Consider the following 22,156-nt stretch of genomic DNA (forward strand, 5'->3'; position numbering starts at 1 on the left):
CTCAGCATCAAAAAGAGGGGCTCTTCAGTTTTGTACTACTAAATATTTCCATCAGTGATTTGGGACTAATGAAAAAACAACAAAAGAGGATAAATATTTCTTAGAGTAGCGAGCCCACTGAAATAAGATGTGTTCTTATTCAGCCAAATACACATCTGCATATGCTGTAGAAAGAAATACAGGGTGCAGCACTGGAGAAGACTGAATGGAGAAAGCACCAGAAGCAATGATTCTGTAAGGAATTTGTAACAAACCATCGACTCGACAATAGTGTCCAGGTGATGCTATAGCAAGGAAGAGAAAATAGCATAAAGAAAGTAATGAATAGGAGCTTGGCTTTACTCTGCTTTTATTTATGGCTCAAGAGAGATCAATAATAGAATCCTAAAAATATTTCTACCTAAACATTTTTAAAACACTATTGAAAGATTTGAAAGGATGCAGAAAAGAACTATGGAAGTAATTGAAGACCAAGAAAAGGGTGTTTCAGCAGAAGTTTAAAGAAACTCAGCTATATACTTGTCGTCAAATTGAAAACTGTGACATTTCTGTGAGATGCTGAATGTGGCAGGGTCTTTCAGCTAGCACAGAAAGCGTGGCGAGAGCCACTGGCCACGGGATAATGTTAGACAAGCTCACATTGGAAATGATGTGAATAAACAGTGAAATACTGAGAAGGAAATGGTCTAACTGCTGTTTTCTTCAAACTAAGGGTCGATGACTTCCTGAGAGAGATGTAAGAGAGCCAAATCCAAGATACACTTTTATCACACACATTCTTGGACTCAAAGCTGAGTACTAGAATAAAAAGTAAATGGAATACGAAGTCTGTGATTTCAGAGGAATTTGAATTAGCAGTCTAATAACACTTTCTGTGTTTCAATTTTATGGATTTTTGGATGTGAAAACTGACTATTATAATTGCAACTTTGATGAAAATTCACTCCATATTAATAAATATTTAAATCTCTGCTATAAAATAATGTGCTTAAATATGGTCATAGTATACTGGACAAACTCAATAGACTTCATTACAGTTTGCCATTTATATGGGATGCCAATTTGTTCTAGTGTTTTCAGTAACTTCTGAAGTAAAATTTCTCACTCTGATGGGATCACATCACCCATCATTAGTCCTGAACAAAACATATCTTTGAAACTGTTTATGTGGCTTCATGTTCTTTTCAGCCACTGTCCCAGAAAATAAGCATCTAATTATGAACATTTTAATTATTGAAATGTTCTGCAAGTTCTAAAAAAGTCTATTTCCATTTTAAGATAAGAAACACAGTGGCAACACAGATTATTTTAGCTCTATTTCTGAGGACTTTCAAATAGATTTTAAGGGTTAGGAAAAAAAAACATTTTTACTGATGAATTAATCCTTTTTAACTTCTATTACAAATGAACATCAGTTGTTTGTTTGTCCTGCTTTTTCTATGAAACTCTGAGAAAAGCAAATTTGTGAAATTATTTAATAATAAAATGAAATTTCAATTTAATTTAGCAATTATATACTTCTGTTCTATCTTAAAACTTATCACCAAAAAATTGTAGCTATTCACTTTAATGTTTAGGTTATGAAAGAGTGTGTGATTATGTCAATTAATTACTTAAACTAAACACAGTAATTAATTTTTAAATGCGAATATTTTTCTTATTGGGACTTTGATCTGACTAGATGAGACCTTCTCCATTAATATGCATAAAGAAAGAATACAAAGCAAAAGACATCTAGTCTGGCAACTCACAGCTGTGTTTAGTAGATGCCTTACAGTGGCTTTTAAGTTAAGAAAAAATTCTCATGTGACTCTAATGCACTATTTTTCATCTTATTTAACCTTTGACATCATATTCATCAGGAACGTGTGAATGCTCTTTCAAGGGTGAAGAGACTGAAGAAGAAATATTTTAAAGTCCTTTGACAAAGGCCATGTCTTCAACAATGACTGCTGCTTCTGTATTTTGATATCTCAGTGTCTAAAAATAGCTGATAATTGTTAAGTGTGGGGTAGGATGGGAGCAATTGGAAATTCTCCATCACACTGCCAAACATTCTGAAAAGCAAGAGGAGTGTGGGAGCAAAAAAATGCAGAACAGACTTTGCAGAAACCAGTGCTGGGTGAGAAAACTTTCTCTGCACAGAATAAGCAGCAGAACAGAGTTTCTCTCAGGGAGAAAAAGGCAGCAGAGCTCTCAGGGCTGTGGCTGTCAGAGGCTAGATCTTACAGCTAGCCATTTCCTGTCAATTCTCCGTGCAGACGCAGGAATTTTGATAGCGTTTCCCCATTGTGGCATTCTCTAGCAGTCACTGAACACTGATGGAGCTCAGTCCTTTCAGGTATTCCTCTGTGCTAACCTCCTTGTGCAATCAGAAATGAGTTGGGGGAAGCCAACTACCTGCACTGAGCAGCTACAGAAACGTTATCAAAAGCAAGCACTTCTATTTGTGCTGCTATACCTGAGACACTCTTGGCTTCTTAATTGAACTCCTGCAGTTAAGATACACACAGCTCTGATGGCTCCTTATCCATCACCAGCTTGACTTCTGAAGAAAGGATCCCTAAGGTCTTAAGGCCAGCTTGTCATGTTTTAAAATAACAATGAGTCTCAATGACTTTGTGGTCTTCACTGGCAGGAAAGACTCAAGTTTTAAACATTGCACTATAAAAACAGCCTATAAAGTTAAGCAAAGCAAACTACGGGAAGTATTTTCACAAAAACTATCCCTTTGATTTAAGTTCAAGTTTAAGCTGAAAATCTAAACTGAATAAAACCAACCACTACAGTTAATAGGCCACACAAGCATAAGAATGGACCACAATCAAATTATCAAACCCTAGCTAATATCGTCACTTTGACTCCATACAGTGACCCTGTCCACTCTCTCACTGATTCATGACACCTCTGAATACAATAAATCTTTAATGTTCCAGTTCCTCTTTATTGTTAGTGTTATTACAGGACAGTGAATGTGACTCCTGCATCTGAAGAATGGAAAGAAACTTTTCTGTATGGCTAGCTATGCTTAAAGAGCTAGGTCCTGATAGATTTACTTAGCTACTTGTCTCTATCTCCAGAAGTTATTCAAATTAGGTCAGTTAATAAGATGCTATTAAATGCAGTAGAGGGTATCACAAACGTAGTCAAGGAAAATCAGTTTTGAGAATGGCAAGCACAATAATCTGGGTTTTAGTTAAAAATCTTCTGTTAATGAACTTCCATCAGTACAGTTTGTTCAGTCCTTGTAGAAATAAAAAACCTGCAGCATTAAAAGTTCCTCTGTACTTGTCAACTGCAACAACTAACACAGATTCATACAAATTACCATTATAGCAGCATGGGAAATCCATAACTAGAATTATGTATTTTATTCAGAGATTCAAGACTTTCTAACAAATATCATGCATCAGAAAGAAATCTACTTCAAAATATAGAATTCATATAATACAGGATGATACAGGGATTGGGAATGCTTTGCAGACATGATACAGGTATTGGGAATAACGAAAATGCTTGCAGCCATGAAAGTTTTTATTTTAATCTCAGTATTTTTAACTATTTAAGTCAGATGAAAGTGCTTAGAAGAGACAAAAGATTAATGCAGTATGAAGATCCATAGAGTCTATTTTGTTATCCATAAGTAAAGTTTGGAATATAGATTGAACATTGGAGAGAAACAATAGGTTAGTGTACTGCCTTTATGCGTGGATGAGAAAAGTTAAGTGGGTGAAAGTCAGAATGAATGAACCAAAAGAAGAAAGAACACTCATGTGATGGCTACTTTAGTAAAGCCCTGAACAGTTTCAAAAAAATCTGGTTTCTTCTTTGATTTCTAATTGTTTCATGTGACAATATAATTTTCTCACTTGTATCTCACTTTGAGGGTTAAGAGAACTCAGAGAGGTCAGCCTTAAAAAGTATGAAGAGGAAGTGTGAAGTAAAAAGTTTCTCACTGCTTCCTACACATTTTTTTCTGGTTTCCCAGGTGAGCAGGCACTGTATAATTTGAGATGCAATGATGACAGTAATATTCCTCCTGTTCAGTTACAGACAGCAAAACTAGATCTAAAAAAGCTAGATCTAAAAAGCTAGATCTAAAAAGTATATTTTCCTTGTATGTAAGGATATGGACATCAAATATTATGTGGAAAAAAGTACTGGTGGTAAAATTATAAAGGGGAAAATAGTATTTTGGCGTTTGAGTATACTGATATTTCTGAGGGAGGGGTATGTCTTTTTGTCCTCATTTCTTCATTCCATTGGACAAGTAGAATTTGCACATGAATAATATTTATAACATGCTTTCCAATAACTTTTTTCATGTTTTGGCATCACAAGCTAAAGAAGAAAAAGACCTGAATGTAGTAAGCCGATGAGACTCTCTCTGGTGTGCTATTCTTCAAAAATAGAGTTCAAAAGGTTCAGCAATTTTGGATAAAACCAATGGTTTTGCTTATTTCTATATGAAAGAATTGTGACTCTATGCCAAGGGGACTACATCAACTTCCTCAAAAAAGTGAAAGCCATTGGTTGAAAAGCACAATCAGTTTGTTTAAAGTGGTAACAATTTCACCACCAGATGACAGCACTGCTTACTCCTAACCTCTTTTTGTGTGTTTCAATCCTCCCTCATTTTGAAAACAAACTGTACCAAGGTATGCACCCCCCAGCCCATACACTGCAAGAACAGAGGAAACAAAGACGGTGGCATAAGGTGGTTTGGTGAGGTAGTCACATCAGGGAGGCTAATGTGTTGGACAAGTTATTTTAAGTCTGTGAAGGGTTATAGCTTCTGTAAAGACACATACAAAACCAGATTCAGCCTAAGAAATGTGCTTTCTATTGCTTTCCTCAGTCTCAGAATGATAAAGAGGGCAAGGGGGGAAGATTTCAAAGTAGGCATCTCAGGTTCAGCCTCACAACACGAGTTTTGTGAAATCAAGGCAGCAACATCATTTTGAGCCAGCTTAGGATCTGGCCACAAAGTATGCTTTCATACAAGGGGAGCATATTGGGTTAGCTGACAGCAGTAGGTGACATTTCCATCAGAAACAAGAATGGCACATCAAGGATAGCTATATGAGAAAAAAGTAACAAAAAATATTTCACATCAGTTGTTAAGAGCAGTTTTTTAAAGTCACCATATCCATTTTGTGCTCAAATGTGTTTCAATGGCTGTAAGCAGCAGTAAGCCTGACCATGTTCTTGCTTTGGGATGCTGTTGGCATGCTGTTCATGGGGCTAGCAAATGTACCTTCAGTAAAACACACTCAACAAATCAGTATACTCTTTTGGCAATACATTTCTACTTTTGCTTTGAGCGTAGGAAGAGTGGATTTCCAGTGCAGTAATTATGTGGCCTTTGAAATATTTCAATAATTTCATAAGATTCATATTTCGCATTATTTTTACAAAAACAAGTTAAAACAGAGAGCATTGCTGTTAGTGAAAAAAAAAACACAAACCAAAAATAAAAAACCAAACCACCTTATATTACCAAAAATTCCAATGAATATAATTTTTTACTTAAAATTGTGTAATTTATTTTGAGGAGTCATTTCTGAATTATAGTTTTGCATGTTTGAGTCTGAAAAGATATTTTTCAGCCTAACATTGACAAATATCTGCTAAAGAGGAGATTGGAAGCTGAGAAGTCTTTCAGAGAACACTTATAGAGTGCAAGGCTCCAAACACATGTTTTGCCATGCTCAGCAGTTAACTGGAAATCTCACAAAAATTAGCATATTTGCCACTTTCAGTACTGAAATGAGCAATCAGTCTTGCCTTTTGATGTGTATTCAAACTTATTTCACAACATGCCACATTCAGCAGTAACAAAATAAATTTAAAAAATTAAATTAATACCATTTCTAACGTACAACAGGTCAAAATTCAGTTTCTTTTATAATTACTTAAATTCTGATATCAGTCTTAAAAAACCTTTAGAACAGGAACCACAATAAAACTGCGATAAATAGAACCAAAAGACAGCCTAGCAGAATCAAGTGCATGTCCTTCAGTGATAGAGTTGGCTTTCCAGCATTTCCATTTCAATTCAGGTACAACAAACATTGTGCACTTAGTAGACACTACAGAAAAGGAGCTGGAAGAGTGATATTAGGGTAAGCCCAAACTACTCAACAGTTTTCAGCAAATATACACTAAATAAAAACATATTAATTAACAAACAATGACTGATTCTAGTGGGATTGATGAAGAGAAACTCCCATTTATCTTAAATGAGAGTTCTGGGTGAATATGGAATTAAAGATTACTATTAGTAAGTCATTATTAAGAGCATTAATTATAAGCTGTATTGTACAGAGCAAGTCTTTCAAAAGCAATGGTCCTAATGTGGAAAGGAATGTACAAGTTAAAAATAAGAAGGCTATAATTGCCTAGAAAAATGATTGTCACACCTATGTCTCTATGTGAAATTTGCCTGTCTTCAAAATTAATTTTTTAGTTGAAAGTAAGAATATTCAATAAGGCAAACACTACTTTAAAGTCTTCAGTATGTTGCCACATAACTTTCAGCAGGAAAATATGTCACAGTGTTTGTACCTCAACAAAGTAGTGGGCTCTGAATATTAACACTAAGATTTTGTGAGTTTATTAGCATTAACAAATTTCTTTCATTATCTAGTGAGTTAATATTTATGAACGTAATCAGTAGGCCATGCTGCAGAAAGAAGGCAAATGGTAGTCTTTTTGGTCTGTCTTAAGAAGATGAGAGATAAAATTGTAATTCTGTCACACATGTAAAATAAAACAAAAACTGATTAACCGGATTTTCATCACACAGTTAAATTCAGTAATATTAATTTGCCAGTATAGTTACCTACCAGCAGTGGCTGGATATCTATCAGTTTGATCATCTCTACACAATGGCATTGCCTCAGAGCCCACGTACCTGAACACAACAGGGCAAAGAAGAAAAGACTAGTACAAATCTGGCCATGAATTATACATGTAGCTGTTTGTGCATATCCAATTGTTTTGAGGGAGAGAAAGGAGAAGTGGTTTATGAGGGTATTTCCTTAACTCTGGCTGGAATTTCAGTTAAAGAAGAAGAAATGATACAGCACTTTTAAGGAAGGAAACTTCCTATTTGTGTCTTAAATGCAATATTAACTGAAGAATAGATGCTGAAAGAAATCAATAACATAAGAGTATGGCCATGTTAGCAGTTTCCTACAATAAGTTTTTCTGTCATTACTCTTGCCATTCAAATGGCCACAAAGCACAGAGGCAAAATTATTCCTGTTACAGTCTTTTATTATTATAATCTACAGTGAGCTAGCTTCAACATCAAACACTAGGGTTATTCTCAACCCAGTTCACAGTCCCAGTTTATTCAGCGCTGTTTCAAAGTTGTTTAACAACAGAATTTGCTGAGAATTTCTTGTGCTCATCACCTTTTCCTTAGCTGTTTGCAGAACATATATATAAGACAGTTATACTTTGGTAACATCCTTTTTTTGCTCAGTCAAGTCCAGACTTTATCCTTACTTTGGTGGCTTTCAGTACCATCCCACTGAATTAATGGATGCATAAATGCTTGCTGAAGTGGGGAAGGCTTTCTTACAGAAAACTGATAGAAAGAACAGCATAGGTAAAAGTGGCATCAAAATGTAGCTGTGCTGGTCTCTGAGCTGTTCATTTGCCTTGTCCCTCCTTCTTTGACCACAGCTGCATGAGTGCACAGCTCACTGTTACAGTCAGGATGGTCTCTAAAATGGGCAGTAATATTCTTTGTTAAAGATTACAAAATCTCACTACTGGAAGTGCAGAATTCCTGATGTCCCTCTCCACAGCTGGAACTTCAACAGAAGAATTTAGGTTATACATTTATCCATGAGTCTCCAGCCTAACTAAATTGAACCTGCAGTTTCAGTTCCTGAAGCAAGATTTACATGTCAGCCTCTGAAATCTTATTTTCACTTCCAAAGGTACACTTTACATTATTATAGATTTACTCTCTTCAAAAACATTTATAATGCAGTTGAGTTGAAATTTACATTTGACAAGGTAAGTAAAAATGTCCTTTTCAATTATATTACCAACTCCCTTTACACCTTCACAAAGGTTTCTTTAAAGCTTGAAGAAGAAACTGAGCATAGCAGTATCAAGGGAGAATATCTAAGTCACCTGAGGTGGGCAGATGGCATTATCCTCCCATTTGCTACAAAGTTTTGAGGTAATGTTCAGAGTAATTGGGAGAGCAGAAAATACCTACTCAAGATGAATAGGTGGAAAACAGGAACTAGTTTTAATATGATTCTGAAAGAAGAAAACACTATGATTAAGGAAAATTAGAAGTTAGATCAAATGGCTAGATCAGGCTGATAATGCAAGTAGAAAAAATAGAGCTCAGTAAAAAGCTGTCAGAAAACTAAGCATTGCAAAGAACATTAAGTTCAGTTGCTACTTAGAAGGTATTTTGAGTATCTCTCTATTTCTAGCCACAATATGTGAAAGCAAAACCAAAGAACTTCACCAAGAAAATAGGTAGAATAAAGCTCTGAAGGAAAAGAAAGGTGAGTTTGTCATTATAAGGAAAACTAAATAACCTTAAAAAAGGAAAACAAGGCAATTAGATTAGCTGAGTAGACAAAACCATAACAACCAGACAACACTGGAACATAATAATGAGCAAAAAATTTAGACTATATTCCAGTTTTCTAGAGGATAGTTTACTTAGGCAACAAGTAAACTTTAGGCAACTGGCCCTGTCAGTAAGCAGCGCAAAGTACTGCTGCCATAATAAACATAAACATGGAAATATCCTGGGTGGTTATATAGAAGAAATGTTTAACTATTGAACAAAAGAAAGGAATAGAATGTGTTCAACATGAAAACAAGCTTGGATGCAGAAAATCCTGGTTAGCTCACTTTTCTGTATTTGCACAGAATAAAGGGTCCTGGTTGTTATACCTGAAGCTGAAGAGAAGTACATCAGCCAGGATATCCTTTGCTCATGTGGGCTGGGAATCATGCAAAAGACTACCAGCAAAACAAGAAACAGCAATACTCCCAGCAGGAGTTTTGATCATTTAATGGATCCAAAGTAGATCTGGTTGTTTTGTTGCTAGTGTTTTCTTCAAGACCGTAAATTCTAAACCACACAGTGAATAGGCAGGCAAATAACTTAAAACTTTAACTGTTTCACTACAACAAAACGCAGTCTATCCTCCCTCATAGACAAGAAGGCAACACCAGCAGCAGAGTTTCAATGTTTCAAGGATGTATACAGAAAACTATTTAAAATAGCTTTTATGTCAAAATGTGCAAGGGGTGTATTCACTGCGCAAAATCTGGCATGGATAGGAGGAGAAAGGTGCGTCATGGAAGAGCAGCCATGGGCAACAGCTGATTTTGATTACTAACCATACTTCAAATACTGAGAAGTGAAGGACATGGGATTTTTTTGGTTTCAGTATTCAGAGGATTCAGTAAAAGCTACAGAAAAACCCACAGTAAGCATTTATTTTCTCAATACCAGTATACAGATCTCAATTTCAGTGTATAGAATGTGTAATTCTAGGATTTAGAAGATATTTTAGAATAAGAGATGAACGTGGATATTAGTTTCCTAAACCTACCTTTAAAACTCACCATCTGGGAGGTCTGATATAAGACACTTCTCAAGAATCATTCGATTCCTTGCAATTTTCTGTTCCTCTAGAACTTTTTATGGCTGCATAGGTTTTGATTCCACAGTTAAACAATTTTTATTTAACCTACTAATTTCCAAATCCCAAATTTTCCTTTCATTAAGTAGGAGCTCATTATGTGTCTACTTACTTCCATCTCATGAAGGGGGGGCAGGGTGAAAGTGGGAGGACTGTTTGTTTTTGTTTAATCTCTGCTTATTGGTATAAGAATGTCTTTATCTTTGTTGATGCCTTTCTAAGCCCTGATCCTGCAACTACCTATAGTTTTCTCATTTTATTTTATGAAGGCTTTCACTGATTTCAGGGAAATATTTACATGGGCAATTGCTTTTAGGACTGAAGCTTTAAGCAGTATTTATCAAGGGCATCCTGCAATGAAAAAAGTCCTTAAGAAGTGAACCATAGTTTGGTTGTGCGACAAAGTAATATTTTATGCCTATTTACATTACTGACAATTGATAAAATTTTCACTAGCCTAAGGATACGTATGTCTTGGAAGAAACAAGATGACAAGCTGGCATTTCTTGGCTTAACATTCTTTAATCGCCAGACCATGTTGTGGCTCCACTACACCGGGTTCTTCTTGAATGCAGCAAAACAGTCATGACATTCATAGCAAAATAACTCTTTCCACACATCTTGCTAGTAATTTAAATTACAGTGGATTGGCACTCAGAAGTTGTGTGTATTCAATCCCTGCACTTGCTACATTTTTCCTATATGGCCTTGGGCAAAGTATTTAATCTATTTTTCTTGATAAATGTGAATAATATTTATTTATCAATATTATTCTATCTTTTTCATTCTGGAAAATCTGGGGCAAGGATTATTTCAGTCCCATTAGGACAATGGCACTACCTTTTCTTTAAGACCTTTTGTTGAAACAACTCTTCTTCTATCCTACTCTTCTTCTACTACTACTACTAGTAATCATCATCTTCATCATCCCTTACTTATTCCCAGTAAAAAACAGACTACATGATTTTACCTTTCAAGATAAGCAATACAGCTTTGAAGCTAAATATAAAAACTCAGTCTTTTCTCTTGTATGATAACCAATTAATCCCTGTTAGTAGACTGGTAGAATAAACATACAAGTATTTTCTTACCAGCCTAAGATTTATTGTCCCAGAGTTGTTATAACAGCTTATTGGAAAATGAATCGTTGCATCACAAGAATATTCATGACAGCCTAGGTTGTGGGTTTTTTTTTAAACTAGTGAAGTATGTTTGCTCTAGTATATTTACAATGAGAACACACAGGCTATTTTTTTATCTACAAGGGCTTAAGAAGAATATAAAGAAGTCTGGCTATACCTTCTCATTTTGTCCTTTTACTGATAGAACTTGATGTTTCTATCTTTAACTAGAAATGTCTTGGCTGCTCATGTTTATGCAAAACAGATTTTTTTTGGAAGAGAAGAAAAAGAAGAGGTACTGTAACATCAGAAGGAAACATCAAAGACTAGTGGCAACATCTTAAGGCTTTTATCAAAGTAGTGAGGGAATGCATTAAAGCAACAATATATGTAGCTTACAAATGATGGGACTATCAAATTCAACAGTATGTCTGATGAACATAGAGGACACACTTTTACATGCATTCTTTGTTTTAAAAGAAAGACTGAAACAGCAGGCTTGCTTTCCAAACTATGAGAGAAATATAAAAAAAAAAAATCAAAATTCCGACTCAGGTCTTTAGGTTGTGTCAGTCAATGCAGCTGCACTGGAGTCAAAGCTGCCAAGCCCACTTACAGCTGATGGACAAGTCACATTTTTATATTTTTTAAAGTCAGTGTCTTCAACACCAACAAAACGTGTATGCATTTTGGGCTTTTTATTCCTCTACACTTTTGTACCTGTATGAAAGTTGAAGAGCAGAATACTGGGATCCGGCCTAATGAATAAGAAGTGTAGATAGTTCAAGTAGCTCAGGAAAAAGTCTGTTATGAAGTGGTAAACAACGTCCACAAAATATCTTTCTGAGAAATTATTTCAAGAACCTCTATGTTGACTTCACTTATTAGGAAAATGTTATTTGTGGTTTCCTATTTAACCCTAAAAAAAAACCCTTTTAAAAAGCTTTGTTTATACAAGTAGCAGAACAACTACCATGCGAAAAAGTCCAGATCTGAATGAATTATACACAGCCTTACCTCGATCCTGACCCCAACCCTTTGTGGAGCAGAGCTGCCTGTTCTGTTCAAATTTATGGCTTTTGCAGCCTGCCATAGGAAAAACTACAGACTATGAATCTACCAGAACACATGGCTCCTCTCCCAGTCCCAGCTAACCCCAGACCCAGAAAACGAGACTTGTGATCCCAGCAAGTCCACCAACTGCTCCCAATATTTCACTAGTGCTCACTACCATTAATATGTAAAAGGCTTCATTTGCTGGAGGATAAGAACTAGTCACCAGTTTTACAACTAAAATAATTGGGAGTTCATATAAAGCTAGTTCAGCTACAGCTGGGATTAAAATTTAGGCCTGTGCATATTTTAAAATGTATGTGTATATATATTTAAAAAACCTAGTCTCAGACACAATGTCACACAGAACTCAGAAGTAACCCTGCCCCTTATAGCATCAAGACAACGTACAGAGAGGGATAGGAACAATTAATGTCCATAATAAGAGATCTGGTCATTTAGTTCCTGCAAACAGTACATGTAAAATATGTTCTGGGCCTAGATCCTGCAAATTGTTCCTGCTGGCAGCAGTTACATTTTCTGGAACCACTAAACCCTGGTCAAGGACAAGGAAGAAAGAACAAATGTTCACCATCACTATGTTCACTCTGCAAGTCTGCTTCACCCCTCAGCGATGCACTGTGTGTTGCTCTGTATAGGGTGATGTAGGGGTGCTAAGCTTTCTATTTGCATCTCTTACAACGTATTATGTTGACCTGCAGGCTGTATGTTCAAAAGCAGCTACTAATTCACGTGAAAGTGAAAAGCTATGGATAAAAATTAGCATTGGAACTTGGAAATAATGGACAGAATCACAAGCCTCAAGAGTTTTATTGCAAAATACAGAATTTAGGGAAAAATATGATGATTGATCTTTACTGTGTCATTTTTATTTGCTTTTGAATACAGGCACTCTCCTTTTCATGATAGGATGTGACAGAATGTAGGGTGTATTTGAGGCTGACAACAATGCCTGTATGGCCAGAGAGCAGAAGACTTTCAGGTCAGGAGGCCAAAATTCAGAAAGTAGTTATTATTCTTGAAAGCATAACTCTGAAGTTCATGCGAAAACCAAGACATCTGCCTATATGCCTCAGGTCCCCAGACTGATTAATGCTCACTACAGTGACATTTATGGATTTTTCTTCCTAATAGCTCTTCCATGAGCCAAATACATGATGATTTTTGCACATCCTAACTCTCTCATCATAAGCTCTTCACCCATTTACGCTAAAAAAGGTCACCAGGCCAAGTTGTCCATTAAACCTTATTGTTATTTATTTATTGCATTATAGCAGCAAAAAGAAGTAGCAGTAGAGCACAAGCAACTAATGAAACAAGGTTCCAGTCCATAATAACCATTTATATCTACCTCCCTTCATCTTGGCAGGCCAGCACCTGCAACCTGCTTGATGCATGCAGCTGCCCTGAGCGGACACTCAATAGCCATGCTGTTCGTAAGAGCCTGTGGTACCCCAGAAATGCCTCATGCTATATAGCCACCAGCATTACAATGTGGCAGATTTCTTGCTTTTTGAACATGACTGGAAATTTTTGAGCTGCTGCAGTGCAACTCTGATTTTGGAATAAACTCTGAAAGTGTAGTTTCTGTAACACTGGTAAAAATCCAATATATATAAACACCTGTTAAAACTGAGTCAAAAGGACTGAGAAATTTGACAAACACCCATTTCTGTCTGTCTATTCAAGTGCTTGATTAGGACCTCATAGATTTATGAAAGAAGTAATAATAAATACAGCTCTGAACTAAGAAGAAAGGGAGCAGGAATGAAAGACTGGGAATACACATTCAGTGCCTGTTAATTGCCTTGCTATATGGTCCCCTGTGCTTGTGGGAAGCCATGTTTTAGAAACATTCATGGAGATATCCAGCAGAGAGCATGATACTCCGTTCTGTAGGCTTACTCCTACACCTGCAACAGCTAATGAAATGTCAACTTTTTATGAATATTTAGAATCTTTTGGTCATAAAAAAAAAGAAGGCATTATAATAGCCAGCATTATGTAGGCTGGCACCAAATGTTCAACATTTCAAAAGATAAAAGTAATTGTGTGTGTGAATTGTTTTGCTCATGAAAGTGAAACAGCTGTGGGAAGAACGCAGGCAGATAGAGCAAATGCTTGCTTACCACCTGGAACACCAGTTATCCAATTACCAAGGCTTACCTCTACAACCTTATGCAGCATTTGCACAATACGACTACATGGCTAAAGGACTAGTTAATATATGCAGCCAATTTTTCAAAAATACAGCACATCTGTAGACCTGAATCTCTCATTGTAGGAATTCTGAAACAGCAGCAGTCAGTAAGATCAAGAGCAACAAAAATTAATAATGTTGTTCATTTATGGGCTAGTTTAGATCCAGAATGTTATGTAACGTTTTACATTCCCACAAGTATGTCAACAGGGATAGAGTTTCTAAAAGTATCTAGGAGTTATGGTAAACATACAAAGGCACAGTGACTCCTAATTCAGTGTGGCTCCTATCTCAAAACTATCCATGCACTTGAGTCGCTATGTTATTATACTACTCAAACTTATTATCTTCAACATGTATTTTTCATACCCTGAAATGAAAAAGTGATAAAAATCAGTGTGATGATTACTGATATTCCTACATCAGCTTTCTCCTCAAACTGAGACAAAAGTCTGCCTTTTTTGTGTGTTTTAAATTATGAGTTTGGTTGCCTGCTCACTCTCACCATTGTGAATATCCCATTTTCCACCACTGTGAATGTCTATTTAATCCTGTCTTATTAATTAAATATATATAGAAACATCTCTAATCAGAATTTGGTTTGGTCATTTAACCTTGAGTTCCTATGTTTTTGGACAAATCAAGCTTAGTTCAGGCAACTTAAGCTAACTTAACAATGAGAAAAAGTAGTCCAACTTATATACTTGCCTCAAACTGTCAGTTTTCAGGTATTCAGGAAAGGGAAGAGAAATTACATGATCGTGAGAACAGCCATACAGACAATCCAAATAACGATGAGATTCACTGAGCTGAAAGTCAGTGACTAGCAATTTCAAGCTGAAAGTTAGCGTTGTGTTTTAAACTCAGTCAGCCACACAGCCCTCCTGGGTAACTCTCAGTTACCTCCTGGGCATGACGTGCTCTGGTATGGAACACCTCTTTGGCTAGTTTGGGTCAGGTGTCCTGTCTCTGCTTCCTCCCAGCTTCCCTTCCTCCCTGGCTAAGTATGAGCCTCACAAAGTCCTTGGTCAGACTAAACATGACTTAGCAACAACTGAAAACCGGTGTTATCCGCGCTGCTCCCAGGCCAAAAGTCAAAAACACAGCGCTGCATCAGCTACTAAGAAGGATTAAAAATGACTGCTACTGCTGAACCCAGGACAGTTGGTGATGGTGAAATAGAAAGTTCTGAATAGGAGCGCTCTGAAGACATTTACTTCAGTGTTCCATAACATTCAATTATGAATAATCCTCACTTGCACAAAGTCATTCATCTGTAGTGATGAATCCCACAGGCATATATAGTTATGTTCAAAAATCTTAAATAACAACAATGTTTACACAATATTTTAATTTCATTGACAAATTTCCTTGCACCTGTTTGATTAAAAGGAGCAAAAAAGCAATGGTATTCCCAGCCTTCAGTAGCTGCTGAATATGTAGTTTTGAAGCTATCTTATTTAATTTCATTTAATAAAGTTGTTGATATTTTCCAAATATGAAATCTTGATTGTCCTCATAGTCCCAAACTTTTCGCACAGCTCCCTAACATACCTAAGTAATATAATTTCTCCTCAGCTAAAATTTAAAATAAAACCTAATTGAAATTGTATGAATTCAGAAAAAGCAATGTAGAAAAAATTATGAAGTTAATACAACTAACATGAAAGAAGATCTTTAAAATTAAAGTCCCATAAAAAAATCTGAGAGAAAAATGTTTGTGCATAAAAATAGTCAACTTTTAACAACATTCAAACAGAAAATCAGTTGTTTCAATAATTTTCTGTTATAAATAATTATGGTAATTCCAAAAATTGAATTTACAAGAATTAAATTTTATTATTATGTATGAGTTTACATTATTAAATGTAACAGGAAACCTACAGTTTGGATCTGACCCTGTTAATTCTTTTTAACCTTTTGTCATTTAAATATGATTTGAAGGAGGGGGAGATCCTCCTTCCTGTTACGGTGTTAAAGTCTGTCTTTAACCCTTTCAGCATTTTGCAGAATTAACAGGAGCCAGGAGCATCAAAGTAAAAGATAAATATTATTAATTAAGTATGATTAAAATGTAAGAGTATTTTAACTTGCTATCATTTCAGTAACTATGAAGATAAACTAAAATTCCTGTTGCTGTTTATAATAGGTTGGACATTTTTTTTCCAAGGACTTCAATAGAAAACACAGAAGCTGCAGACCTAATCAAACATCTGTAGGCAGTAAGGCAACACATGCATTCCCTTTATCTGTGGAAGCCACAGGCATTTCCAAAATGACTTACTCCTCAAGCAAGAGGAGTAAAGATACTGGATAAAAATACTGGAAGAGCCAGTATTTAGGTTCTGTTTTTTTCTCAGGGATTCTTTTAAGAAAGAGTAACTTACTTTCCAGGTGCTGAACAGATCATGGGCTCTGAGCAGCAGCCCCACCACCATCCACTCTGAGAGAGAGCAGAAAACACCACAGGGGCATTTGGCACACGTGGCAAAGCTAGTCCCAGTTGCCTGTGGCTCCCTAAATAAACAGACTAAAACAGCATCTCTTGCTGTGGCCAGCCTCACAGCTATCACCACCTACTTCAGGGCACCCCTCTTTGAATGGGGTCTCAAGCACCCAAATGCCAGCAGCAGGAACTACGCTACCCTAAAGATCCTGCAACATTTATGAAACCAGAACTTGAAAATTTCCTATGCCGCAATGCTAAGGCTTTGTTTTACCATCATTATATATATTAATGCTAATAAGCTACAGATGCAGTCAATTATGTGGTTTTGGAGTTCTCTCACATGAGGAAGGTAAACAATGATCCTTATCTTTGTATGCTGGTCACAGTGGCTGTGATCATGACTTGCTATAACTCATTTCATTAAATCCTGAGATAAAGTAGCTAAGTATCTGGATCTCTTTAATTAAAGTTTATAATGTATCATAATTTATACAAAAAAAAAATTTGAGCTGTCTTTACCAAAGTTCTGCAAGACAAATAGCCTAATATTAGCAATTAAAACTGAACAGAGGCCACCCTTAGTCTGAGTTGACAGTGGATTCTAAGAAAAAGTAGTCTGAGTCATGCCATTATTGCTCAAAGTCATTATATTTCACAGCCCTATTTTTAGACTTTTTTTTAAATAGATGTCAGGCCCAGAGACTGAAGAGTAGAGAAAGCTAAGATGAAAAAGAACATTCATGGTTTTCATTAGAACACTCACATTAGAACAGAGAGGGGAAATCTACTTGATTCACAGGTTAAATTTCGTTTAAGTAAGTATCTGGAATAGTGATGTTTCTAAATTTTATCAGCTTCTTTCATTTCATTCTACAAATAATTCCTAATTCTCATCTTTTGAGTCTGCCACATCTCAGCCATGTTTCAGTTGGTTAGTGAATTGCCTGATTTTGAAACTATTTTGTTTTTTTTCTGCTTTCCTTCTTTTTTTCCCAGCATGAGACACATCTAATGTTGAAGACTGTCATCATAGTCCACTGACACCTTGTGTTTACATTCACATAACATCTATGATGCTGCTAAAGCAATCACACTTCTGAAAAAATACCCCAAAACTAGACAAGTATTTCATGCTTATCAAGCGTATTTATTACATTTAGCCAATAGAAATTTAGAAAAGAAAAACTGAAAAGTGATCCGAAAGGTATTTATTTCCATATTTCCAACCCATAACACATACGCTAAAAATTGTGAATTTCCACTTATAGCATTGTCATCATCAATTAATATATTAATCAGTAAAAATAAAGTTTCTAAATTTTATTTAGCCATTTTAAAATCAGAACAAGTGAGATCAGCTGCATAAAGTCCATTGCTGAACTGTTTTGCAATGGAACTGTGTTTGGCTCACTGCATCCATTAAACGGGCTCTGAAACTGGCTGTAAAACAGGCTGGACTTTTTTTGAGGGTCTGATTATCTTGCAAAACTTTCAGCACTTCCTTTTTCAGATTAGGCTGTAAAGTGGGAGAAGTCTCTCACCCTTCCTTCCCTGCTTCCCCACCCCACCCTCAGGCTTTCAGCTGTTGCTTAAGACTCTGACTTAACCAGGAAGTTCAGAGGAGCATGACAAAATTACTAATATACACTAGATTAAAATAGATCCAAGATATATGGTGAAGAATTTTGTCCCGGGACAGCAAGGGTGTATTCCCATCGAATGACCAAGGGACTGGGTTGCTTTGGCTGATTCCTGCCACCTCTCTGCTGCTCTTTTGCCTGCCTTTCCCAGATAAATGATAAATTCTTCAAGGCAAGCCCTATTTGTTGCCATGCATTTTTGCCTGTCAGAATTCATCTTGCCCGAGTTTATACACTTCAAAGTTTGACACGTCTACCTGAGAAAACTCCAGGATGTGATTTGTTTGACTAGCCATAGACTAAGTAGCTGAGAACTTCACATAGGTCTCTAGAGCTCTTTCCTCTGCTCCATTTGTTACAAAGGCAAGCTGGCATTAGTAACTCAGGCTAAGACATCCAGCTTCTGGCCACAGACATGAGAGCTGATGAAATCTCTCTAATGCAGCCTTTGTGGCCATTTAGATACTTAATGCAAGCCTAAGTAAATTTTTATCTGAATTTGGTTGGATTTGTTTTAGTTGAGCAGATTTACTTTTCATTTCAAAGTCACAATTCATTAAACACACAAACAGGGAAAAATTATTTCCAGCTGCAATATCTCATTTCATCCCCTGAAGCCTTTGCAGCATATCCAGCCATGCAGGGAGATGAAGAGGAGGATTCCATTTATTCATTTATGTTCAGGTGGGCAGCTCAACACCCCCTGAAGTAGGGAGGCTGTGAAACATCGTGTGAAACTTAGGAAAAAAAGTATCACCTATAAAAAGTGTAGCCTGAGATTTGAAAAGTGACTTCTCCTTAGCCCACACTTAATTTTTTTCCTGAAAGAAACATCAAACACATCTATATAGTCTCTGCTGAGACGAAAAGTTAGTAGATCTCAATGGGTACGGCTGTTTGATAGCAAGGTTATTTTGTGCTTGGCTGTGCCTGGGTTTGCAAGTGCTCCTTTACTGAACCATGGTATAATTATTGCTTGTAGGAAAGAGTTTGCTCAGTTCCCAGCCTTATGCTGCTTCCCCTGCTTGCATGACTCAGCAGAATTCGTGCCCTTAGAATAAGGCCAGTTACATGCAGATGTGACCACGTTACCCAGACAAGATTGCCTATCTTCTAGATGGTACAGTCTCAAGAAGCCTCCAAAAATAACAGAATGACTGAAACAAATCCTGGTCCTCTGACCACTTGCTCACCACTTACTGCTTCAGGGTGGCTTGCAGCACTCGAGTAAGACAACACTTCGATGCCTGTGTGCAAAAGGATCGTCACAGAGATGTTCCCTTTCTCATTTGGTGCAGGCAAAACAACTGCTAGAGAAAATGTAGTCTTGTACAGTGGCAGTACAACTCTATAAAGGTGAAGCAACTTAGAGTGATGGATTAAAACACAACACAGCTGGTTAAATCACAGCCCAAAGATAACCTTGCTTTTACTGACCTGGTTTAGAAACTTCCAGTTTGCATTTTCTTAAATGTATTTTTATTTACAATTATTTACACCCTCACATCTGCATCCATCCAACACAATCAGTTACCCTGGAGTGGACTACATAAGTGCATCTTTAGTAAGCAAGTGTCATTTCCCAAGACTGATGGTCACATTTGTCTTCTCCCACTCAGCAAAAATGTTGGGCACTATTGAGATTGGGGAGTATTTAGTAGGTTTTCAAATCTAACTTTGTTACCATTTTCTCTTTTTTTGCCGTTTCTTCTGTACAAATGCATGGTGATTCCAGAATACAAGTTTCAGATGAAACTGGGGAGTTGTGTCCTGATTATATCTAAAACAGGTGGGTCGATGGTGCTATGACCTTGCTTCTGTGCAATGACAACTGGCTTAGCCCAGATGTCAAAATTTCAGAGCAACTTACAAAAGATAAACTAACTACAAGCAGCTTGTCCTGGGTTCAGCTTTATAATACACAGCATTATAGTACAATCTGGGATAAATAAGGATGGCTTTTTTTTCATTAACCCTGATTTAAAATTAGGCATCTAAATTAGTACTCGGTCCTGTCAGTTGCCACAGTACTACAAGAATACCTTTGTGTGTTGCTCTCCAAAACTCAGTTGCTCCCCTCAGCATTGCAGGAAGCATATTGACTTTGATGTGAAATTATACATTCAGGATATTCTTGTGAGAACCATGAAAGTGACTCAAGAATGCCAGTCCCCACTGATGTTATTGTAGACCATGTTTTTAAATCACTTTCAGGCTTTGAAATTTCATCTATATTTTTGACATTCAGATTTGAGAGATTTTTCCATGACTGTGGAGGCAAAAAACCACGTATGATTAAATTCTTTAGATACCAAATAGCAATTATAGGTTTGGGGGACAGAGGGACATTATTGTTTTTTACCTTAGATCAGTTGGTTTTATTTTCCTTTCCCCTCGGTACAAATTGTCTACATCAATCAAGTTTTTTCTGGTGGAGAGTTTAATTGTGAGTGAATATAGATGCCTATACATAGACACAACATCTGTACATACATGATTGCTAAAGTCCCCATAGTTCTTTCCATAATTTCATTATTAAATATAAAATGGATGAAGGGAAGGTGTAAGCTGCAAAATTGACAAATAGGGTGTGATATGAATATTATTTGAATACAGTCTTGCTCTGAATTTGTCAACAAAACTTCCACTGAACTCAACAGAAGCTTTGTGTAAATAAGCTGTAAAGAATATATAGTGTTTTATGTAGTACAACAAATTTAATTTTATATAGCAGGGAAATGAAATCTTCTTATCTCCTCAGAAAGCAGTTTATTAAGTTAACAGTCTAACTTAAACCCGGTCAGCTATGCTGCAATGCTATGGCTATATAAGTACAATAATTTAATTGTAATGCAGTCCAAATCCAGATCCATTGAAAATATCTTTTTACCCAACCAGGTCCTGACACAAAAATACACTGCAAATTCAATGGCAGTTAAAACACGAGCATTAAAATCAATTATTAGTGACTACACAATTACGCCCTGTTGTGCAGTTGCTGCTCTCACACGCCCCTGCTGGGAACTGGAGTCCTGCCTTTCAAGCAGGGATGGGCACTCTGGCTCTCCCCAGGGCTGCCACCACCAATGCAAGGCCCTGAACCCTCTCCTATTGTCCCTGAACCCAGGTTAGACTCTGACACCTAGTTGTCCCCACTACTAAGGAGCAGAATAATCCCTGAAGGCAGGTCCTTGCCTGTCCCTGTACTTACCTTTGCTCCTTACTCATACTGAGGGCAGCAGACATGACTGGCTGGCTGGAGATCAGTAATGCTGAGGGAAACGAGCACCCAGAGTTTTCACAGAACGTGCTTTCCTTCCCATGAAGGGTGGGGACAAGGTTCTCTTCTCTCCTCTTAAGGAACTACTAGAAATGTGGTTCTATATTTGACTTTCGATGGCTGTTAAAGACAATTGCTCAGGGCAAAGTTTGTGTAACACCACTTTCACAAATGAAACCTGTATTTTGGTAGTGAGGTGGAAATTTGAGCTATTACTTTAACAGCTTTAAAATTCTCTGAAATATATGAGAAAACCTTCCCCAAAAGCTATAGCATAATAAGATTCTGTGTACTGAGACAAAATTAATACGAGATGAGATGATACTTTCATCACAGCAGGGAGACTCGAGAAAAGAAGCCCTGAATATGGATCAAGGTTTAGGGTATTTAAAAGGGCAACTCAGGTGTATGCGATGTTGAAGATATGTTTACCTTAGACTGAGATTAAAAAGTTCTGTAATCAGCATAGGCTTTTGTAATGCAATAGTTTCCTCCAAATTATGAATAACTTGAAATCACACTAAGTTCCCTAACCCTTTAATTTCTTAAAGTGGTGCCTATATGTTAAAGCCTTCAGGGGGGCAATTTTGTCTCTTTTAAACCCAGGTTTTGCAACTGTTGCAAGTGCTATGGGCATATTTGAATCTTCACATCAAATATTTTCAAAGGTGGGATTTACATCCCTGAGTCCTGT

The 22,156-nt window shown here is 36.7% G+C and overlaps 1 protein-coding gene across 2 annotated transcripts in view; it reads right to left on the minus strand.

The window, feature by feature from the left end:
• Nucleotides 1–21,521, minus strand: part of TFEC (transcription factor EC) — a 61,408-nt gene extending 39,887 nt beyond the window's left edge. For both annotated transcript variants that reach the window (XM_057412188.1, XM_057412187.1), the window contains exon 1: nucleotides 21,394–21,521. The gene's annotated coding sequence lies outside the window, so the exon portion shown is untranslated. The remainder of the gene's footprint in view (nucleotides 1–21,393) is intronic.
• Between the last annotated feature and the right edge of the window lie 635 nt (nucleotides 21,522–22,156).

This window comes from Pezoporus wallicus, unplaced genomic scaffold (genome assembly GCF_028554395.1).
Source record: "Pezoporus wallicus isolate ANWC-B61680 ecotype Strahan unplaced genomic scaffold, APGP_CSIRO_Pwel_v1 contig_3858, whole genome shotgun sequence".
Lineage (NCBI taxonomy): Eukaryota > Metazoa > Chordata > Aves > Psittaciformes > Psittacidae > Pezoporus > Pezoporus wallicus.